Source organism: Calidris pugnax, unplaced genomic scaffold (genome assembly GCF_001431845.1).
Source record: "Calidris pugnax isolate Ruff unplaced genomic scaffold, ASM143184v1 scaffold171, whole genome shotgun sequence".
Classification (NCBI taxonomy): domain Eukaryota; kingdom Metazoa; phylum Chordata; class Aves; order Charadriiformes; family Scolopacidae; genus Calidris; species Calidris pugnax.
The window spans coordinates 4437912-4457578 of NW_015091064.1; the positions used below are offsets into that span (position 1 = coordinate 4437912).

A 19667-nucleotide genomic window follows, 5' to 3' on the forward strand; every position below is an offset into this window, starting at 1 on the left:
GTGGAGCTGTTACCTTGGTCAGCCACCAAAGGCAGCCTCAGAGAGAGAAGCTGTGCGAGGGGTGGCAGGGCGTGGGAAGGGGGACCCTGGGGGGGTGGCAGAGACCTGGTCCCTGCTGGTGCCACACTACGGGATGGAGCTGTTGGCTCTGCCCGATGTGGGGGCAGCCCCTGTGGCGCTTTGTCTGATCGTGCTGCAGCATGGTCTGACAGCAATGTGGCTTTTTTTCTGGCCCACTGTGTCACTGGAGGCCGCCCAAAAAGGATCCTGCCCTCGTGATGGGGGAGCTGTGACTGAGCTCCTCAAAGCATCTCCCTATGCAGGCCAGGGACTCTGGGGACCTCAGTGGAAGGAAGGTCCTGATTGAAAGAATGAAATCTAAATTGAAGGGTGATTAAAACAAGCATATGAAGTACTGTGGTCACCTATGGTGCTGGAGTCAGCAGGCCTCCCGTGTTTTTTCTGCTCTCCACAGGCACATTCTGCTCACCCCAGTAGGTCTTTGAGAGCTGCTGAAAACTGATACAAGCTCTGGGAGGTCTGGCTGCTGATACTTGACATGCTGCAGAGAAACTGTTCCTGCCGCAGCTCAGCAGCATTAATAGGTCTAAAAATGGCTGGTCCTGCCAAAAAATAAAGTGCTATCATTCAAAATTAGAATTTTTCAGGAGGATTGGAGAGTCCTTGCTCCAGAGGGCCCACCCGACTTCCCCCAAGCTATGCAAGGACAGCTGCTCTCTACTGTGGCTACTTCTGGGCCATCGAGGTATCACAGAATCATAGAATGGCTTGCCTTGGAGATCACCTAGTTCCACCCTCCCCTGCTATGGGCAGGGCTATCTTCCACTATATCAGGTTGCTCAAAGCTCCATTCAACCTGGTCTTGAACACCTCCAGGGATGGGGCATCCACAGCTTCTCTGGGCATCCTGTTCCAATGCCTCACCACCCTCACAGGAAAGAATTTCTGCCCTGTGTCCAACCTAACTCTACCCTCTTTCAGTTTAAAATCATCACCCCTTGTCCTACCAAAGCTGGCCTGCTGGGAGCTCTTGCCTCCAAGCCTGTGTAGCTTTGCAGGAGGTTGTCTCCCTTTCTGCTGCCCACCTCTGTGGCTGCCTGGCAGCTCCCAAGCCCTCAGGCAGTGTGTGATGGCCACCCTCACTGAAGGCTGCTGCAGAAAAGACCACTGGAGCGTGAGTACATGTGCCATGGGTGCAATCTAGTGTCTGCCTCACAGCATCCCCTCCTGCCATCCTCCAAGGATGTGTTTTGCTTTGTCTCTGCAGGCACCGTAAGATGATTCTCCATGTAAGCTAGAGAGCCTTTTTCCAAACAACACTTGATGCCTTTTCTGAGGGCTACATAGAGTACAGATGCATTTATTTCTGATTCACAGATACCAGGAATTACAAAGAAGTTAAAATACAGCATCTTAAGATGTGTCCTGCTGTTTCCTCTTGCATTTACACAGGCTTTGTGAAGGTTTTATCTGATGTCTTTTATGCTACAGCTGAAGGCAGAAATAAGGTATTTTTCTACTTCTGATAATAAGCAGCTACTCATAATACGTTAAGATGCAGGTAAAATAAAAGCAGAAACCCTAAACTACCAGGTTTCCCTGTCTGGGAGCACTGAAAATATATGGTTTTCTTTGGAGAGTTGACTTTCTGTTTTACTTTGCAGTCAGCTAGTGGTAAAACACAAGTGATTTTTCTTCTGGGTTACTCAGCGAGGACAACAGATACGTGGGAAGGCCAGGAGTGTAACTCTGAAAACTGATTGCCAACAGCTCCTCTACAAATAGCACATAAGTCTCTCTCAAAATGGATGATCACTGGCCACAGCAAGGCAGCACCGGGGACGTGCCTCCTTGAGTTTTGCTGGAGGATCCACGCCAAGGAGCCACAGGTAGGACACCGATGCCAGGGTCCCACCCCGAAGCGATTGTACAAACCCTGTGCTCCCTGATGGGTCCCAGGAGCCTCGTTCAGCTCTGTGATGGGCTGTGACCTCTGGGGTTACACTGCCCATGGACTGGGTGGTAGACTCACTCCACTTTTCACCTTACAGCCCATACTGGGGACAAAGAGACAGTGCCCAATTCAGACCTGGACCTGAGGCCTACACAGCGCAAGGAGTAAATTTGGCCTGGTTTAAGTGGCAGGAACACAAATTTCATGCAACAACCCCTTAAGTGAGACCTGAATCAAATGACATTGCTGCATTTTTCTTCTGCTAAGACAAAACAAGATCTTCCTTCAAAGCACCACGTCTCGATGCTTCTAGTATGATACTTCAATTCCAGAATGTCTTCATTTGTAAATACCATTTAGAAACGAGCTCCAAATATTGATTCAGGAGATGAACTGGTCCCTCTTCCAGTAGCACCAATCAGAAACCCGCAGTTGGTGAGGATCTTCATGCTCTCACTCAGAGCTGGTCAGGAGGGCTTTCTCCCCCGTGCTTCCCAAGCCACCATGCTGCCTCTCACGCTCCACCTCCCCTCGCCACCCACCTCTCCCGTGCCCTCTTGCTGTGCCAGGGGTTATTTTGTCAGCAGCAGTTTTTCTCCAGCTGGGTTTCCAGGAACGTGCTGGAAGTTCTGGTGGCGCGGGGCTGGGTTCAGCGGCAGTACTCCCGCTCGATGCTTGCCATGAGCTCCTCCTCCGAGTAATCATAGGATATCGTGGACTGTCCCGACGGCTTCTTGCTGTTGCTTTGTGGGCACCTGCCAGGGAAGGGAACGAATTATTAGCGTTATGAGAGAGAATCAAGCTCTGAAAGGCATAAGATGACCTTTCTGGTTTTTTTGTGAATGGAAAGATCGAGCTGCACGTGGCTTGCTGAGACACAGATACTGTGTCACGTCTAGTTCCCATACCCCACAGGCACACCGCTTGCTGACATTTGCTATCACTTGGCATCTATTTTAGTCTGCGAGTTCATTGCAGTACAGCCCTTACAATGCTCCAGATCACAGAACCACAGAATGGGTTGGGTTGGAAGGGACCTTAAAGATCCCCTAGTTCCCACCCCTGCTGCCCTGGGCAGGGACACCTCCCACCACACCAGGTTGCTCAAAGCGCCATCCAGCCTGGCCTTGAACACCTCCAGGGATGGGGCAGCCACAGCTTCTCTGGGCAACCTGTTCCAGTGCCTCACCACCCTCACAGTGAAAAACTCCCGGAACTTTTTGGTGACTTAGCTTCGAGGCCCAGCTAAAGGACTGTATGACCTTTATGCTAGTTACTAGTTCTAAGATTTTATGCAGAAAGAGATTTTTTGTTAGTAAGGGACTTGAGTTTCAACCCAAATATAGGCACAGCTACCTCAAACTGCTCTTAGGCTTTTATTTATTTTCACATTATTCAGCACAACTCTCCTATGAGTGGGAACTGATGTACGATTCAAAAGGAACTAGTATGGCTTTTATTGGCATTATCAGAGGTGGTTTATGTTGGGTACAAGGGAAATCTGTCCCTACCTGCCAGAGGGAGAAGAGTGAAAAGTCTTCTGCAAGCTTTGACCACTGTTGCTCACACTACTAAATAAGTTTACTTGGTCTTGCCCTCTAGGACTCAAGAGAGGAGACGGCAGCTGACATGCAAGTGCTCCTCCTTGACCTTGTAGAGAACTAGGAGGTGAGCAAGCTGGGCTGTCAGGATAGTCATCTCTGGAAGCTGGGGCATGTAGCTCCATGAAATGGAGGTCATGGTGAGCTGCAGAGCTAAGTGGATGCTTGAATTGGTAAATCCAAACTGTAAAATGCCATGCCACGTCAACCAAGACTGGTGGGCTTACTTCATGACCATCCATTGGTGGAGAACAAGCAAGAAAAAAAAAAAGGTTTTGTATGGCAGTTGGTTGGTTGCCAAAGAGGAGAGATTTTCATACCCAATAGTGTGGCTCCAAATCTGTCCCAGAGTTGTGTAGCAGGTATTGACTTAGCATTTCTCTAAAGATAAGATCTATCGCACCCTTTGTCTTGCAGCTGGGATGAATTTGGTGATTTAGCATCCTTTTGTGAGAAAACCAGGGACCTATTTGTTAGGTGAAATCACAGGAGCTACCCCGATGCAGACAATTACATGTAGAATCAGAATGGAAGAAAAGAGCCCTGAAACGCCTTTTTTCTAAGGCAACTTTGTCACCTAGAGAAGGTGCTTTCATCAACTGCTCTCCTTGGGCGAGAGAGCATCTGCCACATTCCTCAAGCGGGCAGCAGCCAGTGTCCTGGCTCCTCGAGCAAACGGCAGCAATGACACCCTTCCTCTGTTCTTATCTGTTCAGGTCAGAAAGGCTTTAGATCAGCTGCTCTGACTCGCTGCGTTAGCGCTGTGCCTCCCTCTGCCTCAGAAATAGTTTGGTGTTTTTCCTGGAGCCACCTGATGTCCAGCTGGTGTGGCAGCTGGCTCCTAGGGGTGTCCTATACTTGTTGATGCCTCACCGTGCCCTTGATGGCAAGTTCTACTGGCAGCAAGTGGGCAGCAAGTAGGGTTTAGCAAGTGGGTTCTTCTGCTTAGTCCTTTCATTCATTTTCCTCCTCCTCCTGTGGGGCTGCAGACCATCAGACCCCCACCACAGTAGGTGAGAGCTGGGGAGAAAGCTAAAAGTCAAAGAGCTCAAACCATACACCAGCAGCTACAAAGCGAGAACTGGGAAAAGGAAACGCAAAAATCAGACTTAAACACATGATTTATTGATTTAAACTCTGCACGGTGACAATCCTTAAACTAATTTTGTATTACATGATGAATTGGAGGCAGCGCTCTTGGCAGCGTGCTTGCAGGCCTACAGAAGGGGCATTGTTTCTCTTAGACCTTACATAATTTCCCACTGTTAATTATTTTTGATGCTTTGGCTTGCATGGTGACCTCCAAGCATGGGAGAAAAACTCCAGGTAGAGTCAGAACTCATTAAAACATTGATGCGCTTTTAAAAAGACAAAAGCAAACTCCCCTTACCGTGTTCATCCCAGGACTGAGAGGAACGGAGGGGGCTGGGTTTATTTAAAGAGCAAAGGAAAAGCAAGTTGATGCTCATGTTCTTTCTCTCTGGTTTTGTGGCAAAGTTCTCTATAATTTAATATGGAAAAATCTGAAATAAGTTAAAAAATGAGAAGTTCAATCTGGATTAAAGGAGAAACTTCTGCACCCTCAGGACAGCAAGCAGAGGAACAGGCTGTGGTGGCACAGGCTCCATCCTCGGAGGCTTTCAAGATGTGGTGGGACAAAGCCTGGAGAGTTCTGCTGGGACCTCACAGCTGATCCAGCTTGGAGCAGGAGGCTGGACCAGAGACCTCCTGAGACCCACCCCACCTGAACCTTGATCTCAAAGGCATGGTGGTGCAGCTGTTTCTGCTGGTCCTGGAATTAAGTGAGAGGCTGCAGCGGGGAAATCCCGAGTGCAGGATGTGGGCAGTGCAGGACCTGGTGGACCACTGAACCTGCTCCTGTGCTCCTCCAGCTGCTCCAGCAGGAGAGGAGGCCCCTTGCTGCCCTCATCAACGTGCCACCAGGGCTGTGGAACAGGGCTTGTGATCACGTTGCATCCAGCTGAGAGGGATATTAGACTTTCCAATCCGGAAAATAACAGGTCAGTACCTTAGAGGGGAAAAATTTTCAAACCTCAGATGTTCTGAGGGAGGGAGGAACCTGGAAAGGAGCGATGCTGAGAGGGAAAGAGCTTGTTGAGAAGTGTATGAGAGGGGAGTCTGCAACATGGCAGGACAGCAACGAGGGAGAAAAAAAAAGGCCATTGCAACTCCATCAAGATCCCTGTGCAGACTTCTGGGTATCTCATTACTAAAAAGTTATTAACAGCTTGAAGAGAGTTTAGAAAGCAGAAATAAAAGGGATTTAAGTGGCTAGAGCGAAGAAATTTAGGAGAGAGGAAAGCAAGAATTGGGCTCTATTTCAGCTAAAAGCCTCTCTGTGTTTAAAGATTAGTAAGGGAAGGAGGAATTTTGATTTATTTTTTTTTTTTAATGGAAAGATAATGAACTATGCAATAAGGAGACAGAAATGCAAAGGGCAAAATTAGACCAGAAGTGAGCAAAAAACACCTTTGAGCAAGACATCGGGGCCGTGTGCCCACCTCCCCAGCAGTGGGGATGGCTGGCAGCACCACGTCCCTGGTGTCCAGCAGCTGCCTGGCATGGGGGAGAGCTGCCTGCGGGCCCTGGTGACCAGAGCCCTGAGGGGTGGCTAGGCTGACAACCTCCTAGGTAGAAATGTGAGTCATGTGGCTGAAAAATTGGGTTGGGGTGAATCTAGGCCAGTGTTTATTATCGTTTTGCTGAGGATGGGAAAGTCCAGGGTTAATCATTAAAATGCCTTCTGCAAGACCTTGCAGCTGAAAAAATGGGTCAAAACAACACCCCGTTAGCTCTGCTGGTGACATGAGCCTTGGCAGAGGTTATATGATCGTGACAGTGTTCCTGGGCTGTGTCATCCCACCCGTGCACAGCCAGACGCTAGAGACCAGCCCATGAAAGAGTTGCAGGGGGAAAGAGAGGGAACACAGCATGGGCAGGAATACGTCTTCTGTGTTCCCATGCCCATCAAAGCTATTTATTAGGGCCTGGTGTAGATCCTTATGTGGTATCACAGGAATATTTGCAGTAAGGGAGTTGCCCACCTACAGCATCTCTCTCGCGTGACTGTTCTCTTGCCAGATAGCATTGTCTCCATATCTAGTTTTTTTTTTTCTCCCTACCTGACTTTTATTTCTTCTTTAATTGGCTTTACAGGAATTTCTTCAGTCAGCAGCTCTATCAACACAAGGTTGATTTTTGCTGCTTGTAAGGTGAATGTTTATCTGGAATAATTCTAGTTGCAGAAGTGTGAAGGGTGAGATGCCTACACGCATTAACCCCTGTTTCTGGGGCTGGATTTGATTTCTTCAAAGTGCAGTGTTTCCTGGAGGCTGGATCACGTCCAAAAAAAAAATAAATAATGCTTGCATGCAGTTCTTGCCAGCAGGAACTGCAGCCCTGCTTATCACGGGGGGGTAGAGGGCACTTCACGCGTGGGCTGCGCAATGGGGCTCTGCAGTGGGCATAGAGCCAACACGGGCCAAAGGAAAATCAGCTCCTGCCCCATCATCCCAGATCAGAAAACAGATTCTGCCGTCGCAGCTCTTCCCTTTGTGTGACAAAGGAGGAGGGAGAAGGAAAGCCCTGGCAGGGGGTGAGGGGCTGGCCAGAGCCTGGGGTTGGGGAGGTCGGAGGGGGACTGTGGCAGGGCTGGAAACGCACCCCCCGAGGAGACCACTCAGATGCCATCGCAGCCCAAAGCCCACAGAGGATGCTGGAGAGCCCACAGTCCTCTCGAGTGCCCGTACAAGCCTTGTTGTGGGGAAAGCCGGTGTTTTCTGACCATCAGCCTGGCCAGGCGAGCTCCCTGCCAGCTGGGAGGGAGGGGAGGAGGCAGGATGGCACCTGGTCTCCCATGTCACGTCCACCAACGCAGCTCGGCGTTTGTAGGTCACACAGCCCAATCTGCAGATTAGTCTGCTCTCCAGTGCTGCAGGAGCAGAGCGTGACAGTCAGAGAGAGCTCAACCTTGGAAAGAGTCGCTCTTCGGCATAAGGAGATGGTGCTTTAAGATGTTTTTTCAAGCTTTTCATTTAACCCGGGTTTCTTTACCACATGCATCAAACTCCTCCCATCGCTCTGGGTGCAGGCAGACTCGGAGGCACAGTCTACTCGGTAGATTTTGCTTGTGGAAGGAAGATTTCAGATTTGATTCCCAGAGCAGTAGGTCCCCATGGTTCCCCTGTCCCTGAGGGATGCTCATGTCTCTAACTGCTGTAGCATGGGAATGTCATATGGATTTTCTCTTATGATTCCCAAGGAGCAAAGAGATACTATCCTCCTTTTCCACATGCTGCAGAGCCCACAGATGAGCCCACAGCCCCTGAGTGAACCAAGGCCTGAGCTACTCATTGGAGCAATCCTCCCCAGCTTTTCACAGGCTCCTTCAAGGTGCCTCTGTGACACACAGACATCCTACCAAATCCTGCATTGTTCATGACCAGGAATGAGTCTCTATACTGTACTTGAGCTGGAGCGTGACACTTTCCAGGCAGCACAGCTCCAGGATTTCTTTTTAACTGGCAAACAGGTAGAAGATAGAATATTTGGGGCTATAAATGATGTGACACCATTCCCACCTCTCTTTTGCACAGCAGGAGGAATACAAGAATAGTTTTCCCCTTTATGCTCCCTTTCTTCCAGCTGCTTTTCCCCCTGAAGACATAATCAAAGCAGAAGGTACTCACTGATGGTCGGCATTGTTGTTCTCTGGGCCTGGTGGGCTTCCACTTGACAAAGCCTGGGAAAGAAGAAAGGTCACGTATTTCAGTTATAACACTTTAAAGCCAAGGGAGGTGATTCTTCCCCTCCGCTCTGCTCTGGTGAGACCCCCACCTGCAGTACTGTGTCCAGCTCTGGAGCCCTCAGCACAGGAAAGACATGGACCTGTTGGTTGGCCCATGGAAATGGTCAGTGCTGCAGCACCCCTCCTATGGAGACAGGCTGAGAGACTTGGGGTTGTTCAGCCTGGAGAAAAGAAGGCTCTGGGGAGACCTTATAGCAGCACGCAGCATTTTGGTATACAAAGGGGGCACATAAAAAACGTGCTAAGGAAGGAAGTTATGGCAACATGGATCCAATGATTTTCACCTGACAAAGGCACTTCCCCGTAAGTATCCATCTGGAGCAAAATATCCACCTTCCCTATGCTGGAAGCCCACAGATTTCCAATGGGACACAAGGAGGGCAACCAAAGCCAAATCTAATGGCATTTAACATGGGAAGCTGATGGGGCCCCGTGTCTGTCTGAGCTTCCAGCTGGACCGGTAGTTAAATGAATGCCCTGCAGCCAGAGGCTACTGAGAAGACTATAACTTTTATCTTTTTCCATTTGTTCACTGTACTCTTAGAGGAAAAGGAGGGGGACAGGGACAAAGGCTGTGGCTTTGCACAAAAGTAGACCCGTTTTTGCTTGCCGTTATTTTTTCTGAGCTGCAGTCCTGAAGCTGGTGAACCTCCTTCATACAAGATACCCTGAGCTTCGTGATGACACTAACAGATGTCAAACAAGTAGCCCGAAAAACAAAAGTGAGGACTTGGCTTCCAGAAAATAGAAATGAAAAGTTGTTCCATCCGTGTGGAAAAGAGAAACCATTTTTTCTGTACAAGAAAGAAGGGAAGCAAAGGAACCAGGGAGAGGTGTGGAAAAGCTTGCAGTTCAGAGCCATCGCCTATAGATCTGCAGTGTTTCTGCAGGGCTGGATGAGATCAAGCAATTCCTCAGTAAGATCATGTATCTGCTCTTGAAATAGCTCAAATCTGTGCTGCCTCGAGGTCCAGCAGTGCCCGGGACTGGTGCTGGTCAGTGTGGGAGCTACAGGGGGGAGCTGCCCCTCTATAGGCAGCGCCAGAACAGGGATGATGGCTTTGTGCACACTCTTGTGCTGATTTACATCAGTTGGTCAGGCTTTCACGTGCCATCCCCTGGATAGAAGTGTCCACCTGGGTGTCTGCTGTTAGTGCATGGCACCTGATTTTAAGATGAGAGGAGATGTTTTCACTAGAGTGCTTCCTTAGCTGCTTCACATGGGGATGGGCAGGAGGTGAGGTATAAACACAGTGGTCTCAGGCTCCGTTAGGTAGTTAAGTGCTTGGCAGCAAACTGTTGAGCTCTTCCCTGCTTCTTAGGTGGGCTTTGTGCTGCCATACTTAAGCAGGTGAGGTGGGGCTGCAGCAAAGACACCTCTCTCATGGCATTGGGTCAGTGCCTCTTCCAGGTAAGTCCATTTCTGCAGCTGGGAAGGGTGTTTCATGTCCTAGCTGCTTGCTTAAAATGACAAACTCAGTCTCTACGAAGGACTTGTAACATCTTTTGACACTTGTCAGAAGGCACTCTGCTAGCTTCCCCTGCTCTTTGGCAGCACTTTATTTTCTCTGGAAGAGCCTGAACTGTTCTAGAAACAGCTACTGGGTCCAAGCAGAGATGAGGCTGTGTGAGAAAGCTGATGGTGAGGGCTGACAGTTCCCTCCTGGTTATTTAGCATCCTTTTGGACATGCCATGCTGAGCACTGAGGACTGACACCTCCCGGGAGCACACCCCACAATGCAGCCCCTCGGTCTCACCATCACCCACCAGGCTACTGCTGCCACCCCAGTTGTCTTACACCAGGCAAAGAACACCATTCACCCCCAGCACAAAGGGGAATACAGTTCTCCAGGAGTGCTTTGATGCTGCTTGTCCCACAGCGAGCACCCAGCTCCCATCACTGCTGGGCAAAGGATGGGTTTGGATCAGTTTAGGGAGGGGTTGGAATTGTACAGTAGGTCGTCTTCTTTTCTTCCGTTGCGGCTGACTCCTCCGTCTTACGAGCTGTACGTGTTGTGTGGGTGGAAGACAGAATTAATTAGTCATCAGGACAGAGCGGCTTTGGCTGGCAAAATCTGTTTCTCTGTGCAAAATCAGCTCCCACCTTCTCCAAGGGATCCGTCAGCGGCAGCACTCATTTCCCAAGAGCGCTGGGCATCGGCGCGGGTAGATCTCTACCTGCATTTCATCCCAGGCATCAGGAGAAACTCGGGGCGGGGAGGGAGTGACAAACAGAAGGCACCTCCATCCTCTCCCTCTCCATTGCTGTCAGAGCCCCCCTGCTTTGGGAGCTGCTCCCGGTTCACTCGGGAGAGGGATGCGGGGCTCAGCGATGTCCTGGTGACACCGAGCGCCGGGCAGGGTGAGGAGCAGGGGCTGTCACAGCCTCTGAGACATAATAAAAAACCAACCCCACCCAGCCTGCGCCGGGTTGCTGTCGTGTAGGTGTTGCACATTCAGCAGATAATTAGTATTAGGCCTTTATGTGGGTTAAGATGATGCGCACGTCACGACACCTTAATATTAGGGGTTCCTATCCTGCAGCTAAGTGGGTAATTGCTGGCCTGGTTGGCCTGTGCCCTGTTAAGAGATAAATGAAGTCAGCTTTTCCTTTCTGCAGCTTGCAGTCATCTTTTTATTACTCATCCAGACCGCGGCATGCCTCCTTGTTTTCCACCCTGCGCCCAGTCTAGGCAACTCGTGCTGGGTCTGCCATGCTACAAACCCCCACGTTGTCACCTCCACCACGTTTTAAGGCTTGGATGCTAAGCTCAGCCAGCATGTACTTGGGTTTAACGTATCGAGATGTGAGGTGCAGTGTTTTGACAGCTGTTGCACACACACATCAGCCATCCTTTATCTTAGGGCAGTGGCTCCTGGCAGCAAGGTGGAGTGAAGAGCTGGAAGCAGGAGCTACTTCTCTCTGCTGCATCCATCAACCAGCACTCCCGGGGTGCAGCTTTCCGCTCCCCCCAACCCTCTGCAAGCTGTGGCTGATGTTCCTCACCAGTCCTGCCAGCCCTTCCTTCTCCCTCTGTCAGCTCCAGCGGCTGTGGGTGAGATGAGTGAGAACATCTTCCCCTGGGATTCACGGGGCGACCTCGAGGAGCTGTGTGCCTCCAGGGGCTCTGAGCTGGCCCCAGGCCACCATGAAACCACTCCACTACAGCCCGGACTATTAACATCACATCGTCTCCAAAACCGGGTGACAAAATTCAAGCTGCCTCTTGGGGGATGGTCCCTGTGCTGACCCCTGAGCCATGCCCAAGCATTGCTGTGGAGACTGCAAATTGGTTCTGGCCAAAACCATGCCAGCTCAGCGGGGCAGACCATCATGGTCTGATGCCAGGCAGCTGCTATGGTATTACTTTACCAGGACAGATATAGCCCTGAGATACAGTAGAGTAGAGATATAGACCCTGAGTGATCCCATCACATACAGGGGAGCCTAGGGAGCGACTGAGCCACCTAAAATATCTACTCGAGAGCAGCACGGTCCCCTGCCAGTGCTGGTCCCTGGCTGTGGTTTCATAGCTAGGCTCTTCTGCAGGATGTAAGCTAGTGCCTCCTCCATCCCTGCCTCTGCTGCTCCCAAATTCCTCTTCCCAAACACCCGTCAACTGGACCAAGGGAGCTGAGCTGAGCTGAAATGAAATTTCCCCCCTGGGATTTGGTGGGGGGGAGATGTCAGCCGGAGTGTGTGTGTCAGATGCAGTTTGCAGCAGAGCTGGTACAGCAGAAGGGCAGCACCCTCCAGCGACGCCAGCAGATGATGTGGGTGGCTAAGCCAGGCACCCCTGCCAAAAACAGCCTCTCCTGAACCCACATCCAGGGTTATCACTGGGGGAAAAAAAAACAAACCCCAAACAATCCAGCTTACCTAATGCGTCAGTAGGTACCAAAGGGGATGTGTAACCCCAGCTGCGTGCCAGGCAAAGCACTCCCAGCCTTGTCCTGGTCTGCAGCAGCATCCTCTGGCCAGAGTGAGGAGCAGGCTGTGGATGGGAAGTGGGCAGGGATGCGGGGACTTCCCACACTCTTCCTCTCCTGCCAACTGAAACGCCAGCTCCCAGCTGCTCTGCACATGCCCCCGGCTGCGTTTTTGAGGTCAGGAACTGGTTTCAGGGCAAAAGCAACCCGTGCTCTTCTGAGTGGTATTGGGGGAAAAAACCACCTAGTCAGCAGTTTTCCGAGTCCAGCTGCAGCACAGCTGTGCTGGGCGGGTGACACTGGCGGAGGGGACAGCACAGCTCACTGCTCACTGAGCCCTGGTGAGGTTTCAAGTGCTTTTAAGAAGCTGAGGAAAATAAAGTGAGATGGGGACCTTTTGCTCAGCAACTGCCAGATCCACACCTGGAAATGAACTGCAGAATTGAAATAATCTGACTTTGTATTTTCCCTTAACCGCTTCCCTAGCCTGAGTTTGGAGTTCATGGAATCCCAGGTGTTCAGCTGCAAAAGACCTTTTCTGAAGTCACCCTGGCCAGTGGAGCGTGGCTCCCTGCACCACTGTGGGAGAACATCTTGATTCATTTTTGACCATTAATACAACCAGGAAGAAAATGCTGAAATAAATTGCTAACAGCACTGAATTCGAAAGGTCAAATTTCTGTTTGGGGGAAGCATATTTTATCAAGAGTAGAAAAACAAACCTATCTGAATTCCTGCAAGAAACTAATGGGGCGTGACATGAAATGTCCCCACAGGACCCCTATGTGTTTGCAGCTGGGACCAGCCAGCCACGAGATGACGCTGCGCCACATCGATCTGCAGAAAGAACCTCTATCTGGCTGGAAAAAAATAATGAGGCAAAGCTTTGAAGACCTGGGTGTTTTGAGAGTGTATGACAGTCCCTCTAGAAGACAGTTAGTACACCCTCTACCTGTGTGATTCCCGCGCTGTGGCCAGGGAGATGGGCTCTCTGCAATCACACCCCGTCTACGGTCAGGAGGAGTGACGGCGCCCTGGAAAAGGCTGTTGAAAGCAAGACCCTAACATCTCTGTGTGATCCTTCCATTTCAGGAAACCAACGGGGAAATGCCTGTGGCTGCAGCCTCTCCCCTGGTTTCCACCGAGAGCTGCCACCCAGCTCCGTGCCGTGGCAACGTCTGCAAAACCACAAATACCTTTTCTGGGTTGAGCCAAGAAACGAGGAAAAAGCATGTACAACCAGAGAGAACTGAGGGCAAACCTGAAAATGGATGTTTGATGCTGATGAGGAGGTATTGGGGTCTCCTCCAAGGTGGGTTCAGGTTCCCCATCAGGATTTGGTTCCCAGCCTGTTGCTGTGATGTGCTTTGCCCCTTCTTGCTCCCAAGCAATACGTGAAGGCAACAGAGGTGGCTCAAGCCTTTAAATGCAGCCACATCCCTCTCCACCAGCCCTTGCCACCTGGCCTGACCTCCCGTCAGCACTGCCAGCTTGCTGCTGGATGACCACGTGCATCGGGGTTTGGGGGAAAAGCACAACGCTGGGGCACATCACACCCAGGAGGAACCCAGCCACGACAGCAGAGAGCCGAGTCCTGTTTGGAGGCAACCACTCTCTTCTAGCCAGTGGCAAACCTCTCTTCTCCTCCCACGGGCCAGAATCTGCTCCTCCACAGGCTATTTCTCATCAGACTTTTCTACCATAATATCTCCTCATTGCCTTTCCTCCACCTCCCTCATCTTTCCCCACCCTTTCTTCCCTGAAACTTCTTTTCCTCTTCCCCAGATTGCACCGCTGAACAGGGCAAAGCAAGGAAGTTTCCACCATGAGGGAGAAATTACAAATGACTGGCTGAGAAGCTGGCAAGACTGAGAGAAATTGCCCTCAAAATTTCTAGCAAGGAAGCAGTGATGCAACAAAGCTGGTATCGCTTTCCAGAAACCTCCTCCACTGGCCTCCTGGGAAGGGTGGGACTGCAGTTTGCACAACGACCTCAAAGACTAAATTGCATCCAGTAAACAAGCAAAATTCAGTGCTGTGAACAGTTTCCTCCCTCCTCCTCTCAGGCCAGGGACTTTGTAGGCCTCAAGGAGTCAGAACGGTCGGTAAGCCTACGACTGCTGGCTCAACGGGACCATGGCCACCTAAGGTTCAGGGAAAGAAAGTGCAACCAAGAAGAGCTTCAAGTTTGTCCTGAAGACATCTAAGACTTCCTTTGTATGTCTTTTATATCTTTGAAAAACACTGGTAATTCTTTGCTGTATTTCAAACAACCTGTCTGAGTGCAAGCCGAGATGTGAACTTCCTTCCCAAACAAGAGGCACCAGCAAAAGGTGGACAAGGAGACACACGAGATGCTCAGCATCACCGTCACCTCCTGGGTGGCATAGCTGTGTGCTGCACCCACATGGCCACACTGGGTGACTGAGGCCCCACATGCCTGCTTTGGGCTGAATTTTGAGGGTCCTAATGGACACTTCTGAGCTGCAAGGCGTGACAGTGCTCCCACCCCGGGTTTGCACCGAGTGTGACCACAACCCAGCGCAGCTGTGGTGATGCAAAGTTGTTCCTCACCATCATTTCTGCCAGAGGAGGAGGTCTGCAGCAGGGAGCTGGGCACAGTGACCCCCTACGACACCTCGGGGGCCACATCTTAAATTCTTTGTCCTTTCTGGTTTGCCTCTTGTCATTAGTCCACCAGTATCTACTGCCATGGTATAATCTCGCTCTACTGATTATTGTAGCTGGGGGCAGCTCTGTTGCCTTTCCAATATGGGATTACCCAGAACATACATCACTTCAGAACAGAGCTAAAATACTACTTTACGCACAGGAAAATTCACGAGCAATATAATTATTATTTTGAAAGATCCAGTCACGATATTCAGATGTGGAGACAGAGGGAAAATGGGCAACAGCAGCCTCCACTGCTGTAAGTAAAGATAAACGGGGGAGGCCAGGAGGACCGCTCCTTTAGGAGAGTCATTTGGGGGAGAAAGCGGTGCTGGACTGAGCTCATGTTCGTACTGCAGGAGGGTGTGGAGTTAAAAGGGCAAGGAAAAAAATATGGCAATAGAAGATTTTTTTTTTTTTCCAGTTTCCAAATCTTACTTTCTTTGAGGCTTTTCTTTACAACTTCTTTAAAAAAAGAAAAAAAAAAGGTTTCTCATACTGAACCCTGCCAAATTTCCTAATGGCAAAATAATTTTCTATTAAAGTTATCCGTACCCCATGGACAAGCAGTTTGGCAATGGACGTGATACACTTCTAAAGAGTGTATCTGCCTGGGGCAGGCAAAGCAGAAAGTTCCCGGGTCCTAAATATTAGTTTCTATTTTTAAATTTATTACTTTAGTCTGATGGATTCTGTGTATCTGCACGGAGCAGCGTTTACCTGACAAGCAGCTCACGATTTCCAAAGCCCAGCTAAGACGAAAGAAGCTGGTGACTTTTGGCCTCGTCACCAGATAGAAGAATCATAGAATCATAGAATCATTCAGGTTGGAAAAGACCCTTGGGATCATCGAGTCCAGCCGTCTACCCTACTCTACAGAGTTTTCCCCTACACCATATCCCCCAACACCACATCTGTATGATACAGATGCTGCTGTTACTTTTGGATGGGGAAAAAAAAGAAGATAAATCTCAGCTCCCTCAGAGGCAAATCCCCGATTCGTTAAACAGACTGAAATGCTATTGCAGGAAGAGGCAGACTGCGGACGCAGTGCATTGGCAAACACTAAACGGCAGCTTTATGCTCGCATTTTTACACTTCTGTTTACATGCCCGACCCGGGGAGAAGTGCCGAGCCGTGCCGTGGTGAAGTCCAGCTATTTCCACACGGCAGGAAAAGAAACTTTGGGTGGCGCAGGGAGAGGGGGGAAGGGGACGGCCCTTTTCCCTTTTTTCACCCTCGGTCCAGCGACAGAGATGGCCGGGGGAGCAGCGAAGGGCTGAGCGGGGTTCGCCAGCGAAGATGAGAAAGAACCGAATTGCCATCGCCGCTGCCAGGCTGCAGCCGTGAGCGCGGCTACGGGACGGGGGGTCCCGGGGAGGCTCCGGCCGGTCGCGGGGGTCGGCTCCGGGGGCGGGCACTTACCGCCAGCTCGGGGGGGGACCCGCCGCCTCCCGCCGCCGCCGCCGCCCCAACGACGGGCTGCGGGGACCCGCGTGAGCACCGGGACCGCCCCCCCCCACGGCCGGGGCGGGGGCGGGCGCGGTCCTTGGAGCCGCTCCCCGGAGCACGGCTCTCCACAAACCCTTTTTCTTTTTATTAGTGGTTTGGTTTTTTAAAATTTATTTTCGGGGGTGGGAATCCCCCCCTCCCCAAGAAGTGCCCCAAAGGCCAAGGGAAGGGCTGGGTGATGCAGGGGAGGGATGCGTGGAGGTTTCTAACCCTGCTTGTTTTTTAACCCAGGCCTGCTTCGCTCTGCTTAATCCTTCCAAAACCTTCAAAAGCAGTCCGTCATCTCAAAAAACTTTCAAACCCGGCCTCCCCAGCCTCCCGATCCTTACATACACCTCCCGTGGCTGGGGGGATGTCATTGTGCACCCCAGGAACAGCAATCCTGGGCTAAACCCAAGCACACCTCACTCAGATGGGTCTTGCAGACCTTTGGAGAACAACGCACCCCCAAAGATGTCATTTTTTGGGCACTGAGTGGCCGTTATGACAGTGTTCCTGAGCCAGAGAACTATTCCACCCTGGGATTAACCAGCGAAAGGAAAGGAGTTTCAAGGAATCCCCCTGCAAAGGATGGGACAGCTGGGCACCTCCACATGGCCAGAGTCACTCTCTGCTTCCTGGCAGCGGGTTGAGCTTGTGGAGCAGACCCCCAAACCATCATTTACTGCTCCTGTCTGTCCTTGCTTCTGAGAATGAAATATTTGTGCAGTTGTTGGACATTCTGGGAGGTATTGCTCAAATTAAAAAGTACTTGTTAAAGACAAGGCTGTCATTCCCCCCCTGGGGGGAAGAGCAGGTGGGCAAAGTGTCTGTTTGGTTGCCAACCCCACCTGCAGCGTGTGGGTGAGTGGGAGGGAGAGCAGGTCCCGCAGGGCTGCTGCTCCTCTCCTTCCACACCAGAGGCTGATAAAGGCAGGAGGGGGCAGAGGTGTGACTCCTCTTGCTGCTCCTCACCAAGGGTTGCAATGATTGCATCTCCCAGTCATTCATTCTGCTGGTTCTTCCCAAACCACCAAGCTAAAGCCCAAGATTTGTAACGGAGGGGCTAGAGGAGGGAAGGCAATGAGTGGTCAGATCATTGCCAGAAGGATGGGCTTATAAGAATGAGGGCTTCTAAGAAAGATGGGGACAGACCCTTTAGCATGATCTGTTGTGATAGGACAAGGGGTGATGTTTGTAAACTAAAAGAAGGTAGAGTCAGACTAGATATAAGGGAGAATTTTTTTAAGATGAGGGTGGTGAAATACTGGCACAGGGTGCAGAGCAATTGTGGATGCCCCATCCCTGGAAACATTCAAGGCCAGGTTGGCCAAGGCTCTGAGCAACCTGATCTAGTTGAAGATGTCCCTGATCATTGCAGGAGGAGTTGGACTAGATGATCTTTAAAGGTCCCTTCCAACTCAAGCTATTCTATGACTCTATGAAGGGTGTTCTGCAGGAAGAGGAGACCAGCTGGGAGTGTGGGGCTCCAGTGTCACATACAGGGCCTGTGTCTGGGGTGGGGAAGGTGATAGAGAAGATGCTTTGGATCTGAGGTAGGTCTTGGAGAAAGGAGAAACAATGGGGCCTGATTGTTGAAGAGGAGGTGGTAGAGCTGAATGTGGAATTAAATAGCCCCAAACAGAATGCTTAACATATGAAATGGCTGAAGGATGCAAGGTGAGAACTGCCATAACTCTGCTCTGAGCTGGCAGCACAGGGTTTATGAAGATCTTCCTCTTGGCAGGGAGGCCGGGGCACTCTTGGTGGCCATGTGGTCATACTTACTGAGCGGTTCAAGGCAGCCTTGCCTCTCCCCATGCACTGGGTACCTCCATGTACATCAGCGTGGTGTGCTGTTCCAGCTGGAGGAGAGGGGAGGGACAGGAGAGGACTTTTGACCTCGGCCCTGCTAACTACACTGAGGGAGTTCAGTCCCAAGCTTTAACTCAAGCTGCTTCCTTGAATTAACCCAACTTACATCATTTCATCCTGGGAAAGAACATTCCTGTAGTCGTATTGCTTTTTGGATAAGATGTAGACATCTCTGAAAGCATCAGGGGCGGCTGGGGCTTTGGGCTGGGTGGGAGCAGAGGTGTCGTCAGCCCCTGTGGGCTGCGGTGGGGTTGTGGCTCGGGGCTGGCCGGGACACGGGGCTCTGCTGCCTTTCCCTGGCACGTTTCCTCTGTCTGCAAGAGGCGGTGTTTCTGAGCTCTCCCCAGCGTGAGCAGTGCTTGGGCTCCTGGGGGGCTGCGGGTTGAGGTTCACCATGCGTGGCACGTCCCTCCCCAAGGGGAAAAGCTCTGCAGGCATCGGGGACAAAAAAGGCGTCCCCAACAAGAAGCGAGCAAGCTCCTCCTCCATCCCTGCAGGCTGCCTCGGAAGGACTGGAGCCTCCTGGAAAGTTTCCTGGCTGCCCCCATGGAAACAGTTCATTCCAGGGCAGTCCCTCGGATTTGTTTGGAAGCCGTGCCGGCTCCATAAACCAGCTGTCAAAACGAGCCAAGCGCCCTGCGTTGTGAAGCGGCTCGCTGCTGGAGCCAGGGAAGTGTTTGAGCAGCGGTGACCCCAAATGCTGCTGTGGTTTAGCAGTGACGCCGAAGGACTCTGAGGCCATTCCGTGATATTTCCCTGCTGCAGAGACTTCAGGACTGCTGAGGATTAAAGAGGAGGTTTTCCAAAAGCTAACGGCCCGATAAGCACATGACTTCTCAGAAAAATCAATGAATATCGGCTATCAAATTCCTCTTTACGATGGACTGGTGGCTATTAACACCATTTCCCAGCAGGGCCAGTGGATAATCTTTTGGCTGATCTTCAAGGGTCAGGGTTGGAAGTGAGTAGTGCATGTGCCAAGTATGGCCTGTGGATCAATTCTGGATGGCTCCCAGCCAGTCCAGCAAGGAGCCAGGAGCCTTTGCATCCAAAGTGCAGCGTTGAGAGAGCCAACGGCGCCGGCTCCCGGCTTCTCCCGAGTCCTATGGGAGCCTGGCAGCTCTTCTGGAGAAGGATGATGCTGGATTTGCATGGTAGGTAGCCTCTTCTGACTCCTGCTGCGCTGGCACCCTCAGCCTCTGCTCTGGGAAAGAGAAGGCTGCATGCTGTATGTGACAGGCTTCCTGCCTCTGTTAGACAGCACTCTTCAAACCTGGCAATCATTTCTTCTAA

General features: G+C 51.1%; 1 long non-coding RNA gene across 1 annotated transcript; it reads right to left on the reverse strand.

The window, feature by feature from the left end:
• Positions 1 to 1363: 1363 nt before the first annotated feature.
• Positions 1364 to 16479, reverse strand: LOC106896643. The gene is made up of 3 exons (XR_001413654.1): positions 16434 to 16479; positions 8286 to 8338; positions 1364 to 2730 (listed from the first exon to the last, which is right to left on the reverse strand). It is a non-coding gene; the product is annotated as an uncharacterized LOC106896643 (long non-coding RNA).
• Between the last annotated feature and the right edge of the window lie 3188 nt (positions 16480 to 19667).